This window comes from Elgaria multicarinata, chromosome 4 (assembly GCF_023053635.1).
Source record: "Elgaria multicarinata webbii isolate HBS135686 ecotype San Diego chromosome 4, rElgMul1.1.pri, whole genome shotgun sequence".
Classification (NCBI taxonomy): domain Eukaryota; kingdom Metazoa; phylum Chordata; class Lepidosauria; order Squamata; family Anguidae; genus Elgaria; species Elgaria multicarinata.
In genome coordinates, this window is record NC_086174.1 from 71,564,442 (window position 1) to 71,574,818 (window position 10,377).

Below are 10,377 nucleotides of genomic sequence, written 5' to 3' on the forward strand. Positions count from 1 at the left end.
ACACCTACATGGATAGGCTCACAACCTATCCAAGCTGCCTGCAAGTCTCTTTGTAGAACAGACAACCTGAAAATAACTACAGGGAAAGGGAGTCACCCCACAAAGGACAGACATTCCCATCTCAATACCCATCCAACATCAGTTAGGAAGGAGCATGCATGGAGAACCATAGAGAGCAATGCACAGAGAACGAAAGACAACTATGGGTTCCCTCAGTAGAAGGGAACAATTCCTAATAAGCCTCCCACCTCCTGAGAACCTTCCATGAGAAATGAACTCATTGCAAGACAGAGGGGCACAGGCACCAATGGGCAAGAGAAGCCCCTCACACAGATGCTGAGAAAACGTGGCACCACCACCAGCCTGGCAGAATGAGGCATGGACTATTTGCCCCAGTCTGACTCTCACATGCATCAGAAAGCCAGCTGTTTTGCCCCCTTCCTATCCAATGAGAGCAATCACGCCTCCCCCCAGTGTTCGTTAGGGATGCAAAAATTTGTAAAACCCACACTTCTTGAGGTTCTCCAGTTTCTACCTTGAAGCTCATCCCAACTTGGGTCCATATCAGTTTGCAAGCTTTTTTTTTTTTTTCATTCACACAGAACTTTGTGGGTTTTTCAGTGTACATTTTCCTGAAGGAACACATTTTTGTGTACATTTTTTTTAGAAGTGCACACTTTTATCCCATTGATTAAAGCACGTCTGTGTGCATTTTCGGGATGCACTTTCAGGCGTACCTGCATTTGTGTCCAAGTCTGAGTTTAAAATGTGAGATCTGGGGAAATTCTGGTCTAAAATGAATCGAGATGGTTTCCTCAGACATTCCAAATCTTCATTTAGTTAACTGCCATGATTTCTGGTTATTGTTCCAGCATTCCTTGCCCCATCACACTGAATCAATTTATTATCACACTAATAGTAAACAGAAAGAATCAGGAAGACACAGAGCTAGTTGAGCTGGTCAGGAAGACACAGGGCTTTGCTAGACCTGCCGGCTTACGCCGGCAGGAGGCGGGGCCAAGGCGCGCTAATGTTAGCGTGCCTCGCCCAGGCTTCCAGACGGCGGAGCCGCAGGGAGGACGCAAGCCATTATTATTTTTTGTTTAAAGGGGTCGCGGGTGGCCCGAAGACTCCGGGAAGGTAAGTGGCTTTTTTACTTTTTTAAAAAAAACGGGGGGGGGGAGGATGGGAGGGTGGGTGGCATGGGGGGAGGGCGGGTGCGATCGCGCTGCCGCCGCCTGAGCAAGCAGCCAAGCGGCGCTTGCCTGGGCAATGCCCGGGGTGGGGCGGCATTGCCCGGGCAAGCGCCACTCGGCTGCTTGCTCGGGCGGCTAGCGGTGTGATCACACCCGCCCTCCCCCCGTGGCACCCACCCTCCCATCCTTCGCCCTCCCCTCTCTTCCCCCCTCCTATGAGCGCTGTGCCAGGTCCGCAGCTTTTCGCGGCTCCTCGCGAGTAAGCGAGGAGCCGCGAAAAGCCGCGGAAGTCTCCACACTTCCCCCAGCCCCGGCCTGAGGCCGGAGCTGGGGAAAAGGCGTGCCATAAGCGCATTCGCTTATGGCGCGCTAGACCAGGCCTCACTGCGGCCTGCCGCTGGATTCCCCTGTGCATCATCTGGACGCACAGCAGGGAAATCGGGTTGGAAGACGCGCTAAGGCCTGGTCTAGCAAGGCCCACAGTATTATGCATGCTGTTACTCCAGGGCCTGGCTCTTGGCCTTGGATGGGGTGGAATGGAAGACCCTAGCCTCACAGTTGTATGTCCTACCCTCAAGGTAGCTAGAGTGACTAATGCAGAGGGGAATCAGCTAATGGAATAAGTACTCTTAGGGCCTTGCTAGACCTGCCGGCGTAGTCGGGGCCAAGGCGCGCTACCGTTAGCGCGCCTCCCCCAGGCTTCTACACGTTGGGCGCAGAGGGACGTCGCATCCCTGCGCCGTCCGCCATATATATATATATATATATTTTGCTTAAAGGGGCTGGTGCGGCCCGAAGACTCCGGAGACGGTGAGTGGTTTTTTGGGGGGGGTTGTACGGGGGGGGCAAAGGATGGCAGGGTGGGTGGCAAGGGGGGAGGGCGGGTGCGATCGCACCACGCGCCGCCCGAGCAAGCAGCCAAGCGGCGCTTGCCCGGGCAATGCCTGGCATGGGGCGGCATTGCCCGGGCAAGCGCCGCTCGGCTGCTTGCTCGGGCGGCGCGATCGCACCCGCCCTCCCCCCTTGCCACCCACCCTGCCATCCTTTGCCCTCCCCTCTCTTCCCCCCCCCCGGGCCGATGGGCACAGCGCTCGTATGAGCGCTGTGCCAGGCAGGTCCACGGCTTTTCGCAGCTCCTCGCGAGTAAGCGAGGAGGCGCAAAAAGCCACGGAAGTCCCTAGACGGACTTCCTGAGGCCGGAGCTGAGGCCGGAGCTGGGGAAAAGGCACGCCATAAGCACATTCGCTTATGGCGCGTTGGAGGAGGCCTCAGCGCGGCCTGCCACCGGATTCCCCTGTGCGTCATCTGGATGCACAGCAGGGAAACCGGGTCAGGAGGCGCGCTAAGGCCTAGTCTAGTAAGGCCCCTGGTAACTGAAACTTAACAGGCATCATTGGCAGCTTTTATTCAATTGCATGAATGGCAGAGGAAGTTCTGGTAGCCTCATGAAGACATGGGCTTGGCTAAGCATTCTGTGTATGCAGAAACCCGATGGGGTGGGTGGGAGGACATAGATGCAGAAGTCCCCATTACTGAACCTCCATGCTGGATACAATTGCTCTTGTAGGGGTAATGGAGCACAGCAGCATTACTTGTATAGCTCAATGGTAGAGTCCATGCTTTGCATGCAGAAGGTCCTAGGTTCAATTCCCAGCTTCTCCAGGCAGGTCTAGGAAAGAATCCTGTCTGAAACCCTGGGGAGCTGCTGCCAGTCAATGATGGCCCCATATGTTCCTATGTATATATTTTTAAAAGCCTATTGCTGTTATATATTTAAATTTTACTGTTCTAACTCTGTATTTTAATCTTATATCATTTTTTGCTGCATGGTTTTATCCTGGTTGTGCTTTTTATACGGTATTTTGTATTTGTGTTTTAAACTGTTGGTTATTTTTTTTATGGTTTTAATTTTTGTGAACCGCCCAGAGAGCTTCGGTTATTGGGTGGTATAAAAATGTAATAAATAAATAATTAAATAAATAAATAAAATATATATAGCCACATTTTTAAATCCTCTTAGAAAATATTAGATGAAATCCAGCCATTCAAGGGGCATGGTTGTCATGTAGGGCTGTATCCCATTGTGACATTTCACTCCCACATCCATTCCACTTGGTCCAGTGGAGACTTCTGTGAATGGGAGGGAAAGGAAAAAGATGTCCACTTTTCCCACTGCACTCCTGCTCAAGAAAAGTGGGGAATCCCTCAGAACACTTCAGGAGGTGGTACAGAGAGCTGCAGGAGAAAGGGGGGGAAGAGCTTCCTTTCCTGCCCATTCACAGAAGCCTCTGCTGGACCAAAGAGCATTCCATGAGCACTGGAGACACGGCCCACAGCAAATAAGAAAATGGTTTATCGGGTTATAACCCACAGCTACTGAGGAGACAAAGGGCCCAGTTGTGTCCCACAGCAAACAGAGTGGCACAAGCAGAGACTAACAAGCTCTTGAGGTTCCCAGTAGTTTGTATGATTTGCTGTGGTGTGCTAGTTTACAGGTGCCTGGTGAATTCTGCAATGATACTTATATATTTTTAAGAGCTATGGCATGTTGTTTTGAGGTTGATAGATCAATAATTCATTGCCTCACTGTGCTCGCTTTCGTTATTGCTTATTTTACCCTTTCCTTTCCAGCCTTCCAAGAGGAGGGTTGCTTCTATGCTACAGTCCATTTCTGCTCTTACGGCATCACTTTCTTCTTCTCCACTATCAGATGAGAGCAGAAGCAAACCCCACACAGCAAATTAAAATCACTCTATATTATCCAGCAGCAGTCTTTTCCCCTTGGCCAAGATCCTCCTATAATGTTTACTCACAAGTCCAGGAAAGAGTTCAGCAAAGAACTCGATCCAGAGGGAGAGGCGGGTAAGAAATAAGTATTTTTATATGATGATGATGATGATGATGATGATGATGATGATGTTCAGGTAAAATTTTATTGCTTTCAGGCTAATCCCATTCTACTACCTTTTTGTTCCCTTTTAACCATCAGTGGAAGACCTATATTTCCCCCCTTGGGTGTAGCGGAGCCAAAGCTCACAAGGCCAGTCTACTGGGGCCTTTTGATTAGCAGGGACGCTGATGTCAGCCACCGTCCTTGTCCCTTTGAGCTTTGCTACAATCCTCTCAGTAATGGTCGGGGAGGGGAGGAATAGATTTCCCCAGTAACAATATACTGTTGTGAGGTATCCCCATTATAATAGAATGTTTTAAAGTATTGATCTCTTAATTGAATGGACAATTAAGAGAGCAAAACCATGGCCCCTAGACAGCATCAGTGGGCAGTGGGGAGGATTCTTGGATTTGAGGTCAGAGACACCACCCCAACCTTGGACCCAGAAGTCTGAGCTCCCAGCCTCCTCCCAGCTGGTGTGGAGAGAACAACACCAGCTGCCTCTCTGAAGTCGCAAAAGCAACCTTAGAGGGAAGGTAAAGGGGGCGTCCCCATGAGTGGGGAAGGGAGGGGACTGGGGAATCATACACCCTCCACAGCCTTCTTTTCTCCCACTCCTCGACGTCTCAGCTTGATGGGCAAAAATGACCATTTAGCTGAAATACAGAACGAGAGCAGTAAGCAGGTGAAAATTGCCTCCGTGCTTCTTCTGCTCTGCCTAGGATGCCTGTCCGCCTCCAAGTTCAGATGTGGACAGGCATCCAGATAGGATTGTGCCCCAAGTCCCTTTAGCTTAACAAAGGACCTGGACCTGCCCCTGGTAGAGATAAAAAACTTCTAGAACTGTTTCAGATGGATCAACTCAGCTGCCTGGATTTTTGGTTTCTCTATGGCTATGGGGATTGTCATGAGCACCTGAACCTCAAAGTTTACTGCTACACCACTGCTGGGGGCAGTCCAGATTCAGATCAGAAAAACACTGCAGGGCCACAGCTAGTCCTAAGGTTTATCCTGGGATCATCCAGGGTTTGCCCCTGCCTGAGCACTGGATCCCCTGCTGTCACCTAGATGAACAGGTTTGACCCCTGGACGATCCAGGGATAAACTTTAGGTCTAGCTATGGCCCAGGTCCAAGACAGGGGAGATGAAACTCCCTCTTTCTCCCTTTCCACTGTTCTAATCAAAGCCATCTTCTACTGCTTCTTTAAACTTTTTTTTAAAAAAAAGGAAGAAAAAGTTGGGAGATCCATTCCCAGATCTCCCACTTCACAGGTGGTTCCAGATGGAGGACTCCTCATATCGCCAACCAAAAGACCCTGAGCAGCCATTCCATCATTCTATCCTTAACAGATTTGCTGCGGTAAGAAAAAGATATGAGCAGAAGTGGGGAAAACACAGGGATGGGTGTTACAAAGAGGAGACAACAACATTTGGACCCCCAGAAAATTAACTGAATGAGGCAGGGTGGTTGCAAAAGAAAATCTCATTGGCAAGCCCCCTGCCTCTTGTCTGTTTTGGCCCTAAATACTTCTTCAACCATCTTATTCACATGGTGGCTTTGAGACTCAGTAAACGATGCACTAACTTAGCATAATGCATTAAAAGCCAGTCTCATATTTCTCTATGGAGTTTGATATGAATGTTACCCTCCAATGAGTGGCAGCAATTCTGAATCATTGAGTGGGTCATTCTTTTATTGTGTTTTGATTGAAAGCAACATGAAATATACCTAGAATGTGAAGGATTACTGTAGAGGCTGCACTTCCTCCCAAGTGAAAGTCAGTTATGTCTTTGAAAACATTTGCCTGGTTTAGGCTGAGATGTTGTTTGCAAGAGCAACTTGTGTTTACACACACACACACACACACACACACACACACTGTGCTTGAATTATGGGAGAAAATGTCTTTAATGAAACCCACAAGCTCTCAATTTTAGCCAAATCATGCCACCACCCCTGTAGCCTTTAAAAAAATAGTTGCTGAGGTGACTCTTTGGTCCTCATGTATAATTTGGGCGTTTTTTCCTATCGTAAGAGTTGGTTGAATTGAGGGGAGAGGAATATAAAGGGTTAGTGCTGACTGTTATTTGTTCAAACCCATTCAATGGCAAACCTGTTCAACTTGGACATTTGTAAATAAACATGAGAAAGGGCTTCTTTCGATTAAGAATCACGTTTCTTTACTAGGGCTTTGCTTTCTGCTTTTCTTGCAGCCGTAATGGGGCTGCATCATACGGCCAGAGGAGAGCCACCATGTGGTCTATAATGGAAAACCTCTCCTCCTCTCACTGCTCATAGCCCTGAATAGGACAGCACTCTCTATCGGGTGATTTGTAGCACAACTTCCCCTGTACAAGGAATGAAATTCTGAGATATTTCAGCGGAATCAGGATATCACAGGGGTGTTCTTGTTTTTGAATGGAATTACTAGAGGACAGCGGAGGAGATGTGCAGGACATTGCTGACATTGTCGAAGGGACCCACAAACTTCCATGGGTGGCCAGTCATGAGCCTGCCTTTTTTTACTCATGTGAAGAAGCCCAAAGACCCAGAGATGCAGACGAGACATGTGGTGGGCTGGAGAGAGGCTGTGTGTGTTAGAGGAGAAGGCACACCCTCTCTGGTCCCCCATACACTTAATGGAGTGTATGATGGTGCAACATCACCATCATGTGATGTAAGATATGATGAAAGGGGCTAGCAGCCTACATGGATGCCACAGTATTTCCACTCAAAAAACAGAGGAGATGGTATGAATCACACATCTCTGTGATGTGTGGAAGGAGGGAGGGGAGGGGTCTCAAGTGGACCAATACAAATTTGGTTATTGGGTGATATAGAAATGCAATAAATAAATAAACTCTCTTCTAAGGATTTCCAGATGGGTAGCCATGTTAGACTCTTGTAGTTTGAAGTTAAGCCACACATCTGATGAATTGGACACTGTCTATGAAAACTTATGCCAGGGGGGAAAAAAGTTAGTTGTTAAGGAGCCACAAGACACCTTGCTATTTTATGTTCGAAAGGGAACTCATCTCATAAAAGCTGCCCTTCAAAAACTTCAATTTTTCAAAAGATCTCTTAAGGCATTTCTGATTCACAAATAATTTGTAAGAAGGTTATTCCAGAGAGGTGAACTTGTCACACCCAGGTCCCAGCAGTGCCATTAAAATAAAAGCCCCTCAAGGAACACAAACTCATTCTCCAGAGAATAGATTTCAAAGACAAAACAAACAGGGATCCAATTATCCTCATTCATAAACGTCACAGTGTCTCCTGCAATGTCAAATGCCATGGACTGCTAGCATTTGCAATCCCTGTGAATCAAGGTACAAATCAGCATCAATTAGCAAAATCTGGTATACCTTCTTCCATCAGTTCATAGCAGGGGTGAGGAACGTGGCGTTATCAGATATTTTGAACTACAACAAACATCATCCCTCACCATTAGCTATGCTGGCTAGTGCTGATGGGAGTTGTAGGCCAAAACCACACCCCTGGTTTATAGGCTCCCATTCAGCACAAGGTTTTCAGTAAAGTACATACACAGACCCACACACACCCGCACAGTGATATTAAAATAAGGAAGAGAAGAAACCCCACCAATCAATAATAAAATACAATGATAAAATACAATTAATAGCAAGCTATACAGCATTCTTGAATGCTTGGACAAATATGAGACTTTTTTTTAGTTGGATCCAGGTGAGTCTCCATATGGGGCATCAGAAGGGCCACTCCCTAGTTATCATCTGCCTAAATTCTGACAGTAGGAGGTCTTGGAGGAGTACCTGTGGAGATGTTCCACACAGAAAGGTTTGCTTAATTATTCATTTAATTGATTCCTATTCTGTCTTTTAGGGCATTCAGTCCCCCAAGACAGCTTACAAACCAATTGGTAAAACAAAATAATAAAATCACAAACTATTAAAACAAAGCATTAACATTAAAGAATATTTACAATAAGAGCAGCAGTAGATAAAAACCATTAAGAACATATGGATCAGACCAAGGGTCAATCTAGTCCAGGATTGTGTTCATAAAGTAGCCAACCAGCTGCCCATGGAAAACCCACAAGAGGACATGAGTGCAAAAGCACTTGCCCACCCATGTTCCCCAGGAATTAGTGTACATGGTCATACTGCCTCGGATTATTAACACTCAGTACAATAACATCTCCCAAAAGCAGACTGGAATAAGAAAAACGTTTCAGGGCTTTTCTGGAAGCCAACAAAGATATGGCAGAGTTGTAAGCCAAAACAGAACCCCTGGTTATAGGCTCCCATTCAGCAGAAGGGGACACACACACACACACACACACACACGCACACACGCACACACACACACACACACACACTAAAATAAGAAGGAGCAGAAACCACTCCTTCCTGTACTCAGGTCTTGACACCTGAGCCATTCATGTACTCAGGACCTGAGCTATTATCAGGACTATCAGGATATTGAGTTATTTTTATTTTATTTATTTATTATTACATTTATATTAGGGCTGTGCATGGACCCCCCGATCCTCTTCTCTTCCAGATTCACTAATTGTGAATCAGGCCCGCTGCGCCCCGCCCTGCCTTGATCTGCCTAGGGTTCGCTGCAGAGCTCTGGCTCTGAAGCGGAGCTCCGCAGCAGCTGGTGGCAGCACCAGGTAAGGCCCCCTCCCTCCTCCCCCTTACCTGCATCTGTCCTGGCCCATCGCCGGCTTCACTAGAGCCCGCGGCTCAACCAGGAACTGTAGGCCCCGCTTGCGGCCTACACTTCCGGATTGAGCCGCGGGCTCTAGTGAAGCCGGTGACGGGCTGCAACAGATGCAGGTAAGACCCCCTCCCCCTTGCCCCCTTACCTGGCTCTGCCGCCGTCACCATACGGGCGGCGGCGGCAGTGGCAGGGCCAAGTAAACCCTCCTTACCTTTTTTGCAGAGCTCTGGATCAAGGTGAAGGATCCGCCTTCACCTCGATCAGCTCCGCAACGCTCCGCTGCTCCCCCGATCCTCTTCGCCTCCGCCTTAAGGGGAGTTGAAGCACCCCGATCTGCTTCTGCTTCTCCGGTCCAAGAAGAAGCGGAGCACAGCCCTAATTTATATCCCAGCTTTTCTTCTTCTTGCAAAGAACCCAAGGCAGCTCACATGGTCCTCCTCCTCTCCATTTTATCCTCACAACAACCCTTTGAGGTAAGTAATGTTGAGAGTCAGTGACTGGCCCAAAGTTAGCCAGTGAGAAGGAATTAGAACCCAGATCACCCACCCAGTCCAACCCTCTTAATCACTGCATTGCATGGGCTCTCTGGGAATGGCCTAACATCCAGCGTAGCTTTTTCAGTACTGGCAAAATATGTTCTCTATTAGGGCTGTGCACTGCCTTCAGCCAAATGCCAGAATCCAAGCTGAGGCAGGCCGATTCACCCTGCCTCAGCCTGAATCCAAGACAATAGCAGGTTGGCTAAGACACCCTGAGGGCAAAGCAGATCGGTACTGAAGCCTTTGGTGTGCCTCAGGCCAATTTGGAGCAGCGGTGTGCCGCTCACTCCACCCACATGGGAAAGCTAGCATGAGGCCGGCTGTGAATCCATATAAGTCCATTGGGCTCACCAGATTCACCTCCCTATCCTTCTCCAGTCACCTCTTGCCACCACCTCTGGCACTTAACTTCCCATGTGTCCTCCTCCCTCAGAGCCAAGCTGCGATTTAAAGGTAAGATCACAGGGGCTCTCTTTTTTAAATAGATCTATGGCCACAAACTATGTTGGCCATAAAGGGCCATTTCCCTAGTTTGTGACCATAGATCTATTAAAAAGAGAGCCCCTGTGAACTCACCTTTAGATCACAGCTCAGCTCTCAGGAAGGATGACGCATAGTAAGGTAAGTTCCAGCATTGGCAGCTCCAGGTGGCGGGGGGGGGGGGAGCAAGCAAGAGCAGCGATCTTGCACCTGGTTTTCCTGAGCACCCAGGAATCTTGCTTCAGTGCCGGAGTGAGGCAGCCATGCCCCAAAGTGCTCTGAGTCGATCGGCAAGTCGGGGGGTGGGGCTGTGCACAGCCCTATTCTCTATCATGTTCTCCTACTTCAAGGCAGTCAGGAACCATCTCCCCCTTTCCATACCGAGGCATTAATTACTTCCTGGGCTCATCCTATCACTTCCCTCTTGTGAGAGCTTATATAAGCCAATAAGGGCAAGAGTGAGCAAACCTATGGTTGGCCACACATCTTGTCCATATGCTCAGGCCACGTCCACTCAAAGGCATCCAATATAATAGACAGTATTCTTCTTGACATCTCTATAGA